The sequence below is a fragment of the Nothobranchius furzeri genome, chromosome 14 (genome assembly GCF_043380555.1).
Source record: "Nothobranchius furzeri strain GRZ-AD chromosome 14, NfurGRZ-RIMD1, whole genome shotgun sequence".
NCBI classification, from domain to species: domain Eukaryota; kingdom Metazoa; phylum Chordata; class Actinopteri; order Cyprinodontiformes; family Nothobranchiidae; genus Nothobranchius; species Nothobranchius furzeri.
This window is the reverse complement of record NC_091754.1, coordinates 34,292,817-34,295,115: the sequence shown is the minus strand read 5'-3', so window position 1 is coordinate 34,295,115 and position 2,299 is coordinate 34,292,817.

Here is a 2,299-nt window from a genome sequence, read left to right as displayed (position 1 = left end):
TTCCTTGCATACCTAAGCAAGGATGTGTGGAATCAACCGGGCCAGGCTGGAGCCGACTGGAGCTATCCGGGCAGGGCCGCCCAGGTACAGATGGGAATGCCCATAAGTACTTTTTTCATATAAGATGCCCAACATTGTAAATCATGGAGGGTTTCCAACAGCCCTACTGGGCACGACTTGAATTGATTGGGTTCAGTTGGAAAGCATTTGGATCAACAATTGATCTTTGTTGCTGTTGACTTGTCTGTGTGTGCTTCGATGTAGCTCCAAGTGTTCCAAGCCAGGCCAAAAACGCAACATCAACAATTATTGGCCACTGGTTGCCTAGGGGGTGGAGTCCCTTATGGTTCCAGAGTCTTCTGCTTGCTGGCCACCACCCACAGCCATCTCTAGGTTTAGAGATGGATGAAAAGCCATTGACGGTACAGGATGTTCAACATAACCACGTTGTGCTACTCTTGCGTCTGGTAGATTGTGTTGTGGGTTGCGCACACACACACACACACACACACACACACACACACACCCTCCAGCTATGACGAGTTAAGTCAAGTATAGCTGTGTTCAGTAATATTAAAGCAATAAAGTCTACTCAGAGAGGTATTTAAAGCAAAAGTAGGAATGACAGACAGTGATTAGTATTTAGGCCAGCAGCTGCAGTCAATCAGCTCACCCTCTTTTCAGATTGCAAGACAGATGTTTTTGATTCTGACAAAATGTTCTAATGAGCCATCTGGTCAAGAAACTAAATCAGTACCATGTACTTAGCAAGTTATATATAGGATTACCAAGAAATACTTTATACCTGCAGGACTGTGCAGTCAGGTCATAGAACAGGGAGGAGGATGTTTAGATGCCACAAGTAACCTAGATGAGGCTAAAATAACCCAGAATAACCCAAGATTTACTACACAAATCTTTGCTTGTGTCACATAAACCCTTTTCAGATTGACATTCTGGAATATGTGTGGACAATTCAGCCCGGTTTTTAACCAGAACTGTGTTTTCAGACACACCACTTTTGTACCTGAACTTGTCCTTTCGGCTGCCTTCACACAGCAGGGAAAAGTTCCAGATGTCTGAGGGGGAGGGGGTGGGAAGGCTGTACCCAGATAGTGCGGCGGGCGTACATGCGTCATTTACCCAAACAAAGCCATTCAGTCAACCATGGCCGACAAAGACATAGAATTCCTCTCACTGATCGGACTTATGTTAAGCATAATTCTGCGCACACGAAGACGCATAAGAGACCTGGATGATGAAGCTCAATGGTTAATAAAGGAATCAAGGAAGCGGTGTGAAGCACTCCATCGCACGTCTAGGAGACAGTACCGTAGGAGGCGAGCTGCCATGGTTCACCGCATGCTACAGGAGCGAGCTATCTAGGTGCGCACAGCGTCCCCCGGTCCCCTCCACCTCCCCCTCCTCCCTGTCTGGAACTTGACCCCACCAGTCTGAAGCAGCCACCCTGTCCATGACAAGTCCGGTCCTGTTACTAGGGGCCTCGTCCGGTTTAATTACGGAAAAGGTTATCTGGATGTTTGTATTCAGACACAAAGGTCTTAAGGACAGAGTCCGGAACATTTCCGTTTTTCATGGCCTGTCTGAAGGGGGCTATAGAATCTCCTCCTGGTGGTATTGGTTTGCCGGCTGTTTCCACTCCTCTCACCAAGGCTGCAGACCCACAGCCATTTTACCCTTTTCCTAGTATTAGAAAATCTAAAACTTCTCCTTGTTATTTTTTATTTCCTTATACTTAAACAATCAGCTTTTTTAGGCTCCTTGAAATCAAAAAGTTTGATCAACAAACTTTTTTTTTAGCTGAGTTTCTATTATTCGATGGTAAAGAGTCATGTGAGGGTCATTACAAACATGTAACACATTCCATTTTCATGTATTTTCTTTTTTCAGAAGTCCTTTTCTTCCCCTTTGTTGTTCCGGATGCTCACCATGAGACAAAGTATGGAAGATGGTGAGGAAACAAACACGCACCTTTGAGTCAGTTTCTATAAAACCTTACGTGTTCACGTCTTTAAGTGTTTCTTGTAAATTCAGCTCTACCTCCTCTTATTTCACCTGTATCTGTTGATTTTTCAGTGTAGCATCATGACTTTGAATCTGTATCTCATTATTACCTTTAGCTGAGCACAAAATCAACTATAAATGCGGGAGTAGGGATGAATTAGGAAATGTGATTAGGATTCATTTGCAAATACATGAAATAAGACTGTTAATATTAAACTCATGAATAGTGTGTAAACTCTCCCACCCGCGTGTGTTTGTGTGCAGAAATCAGCGG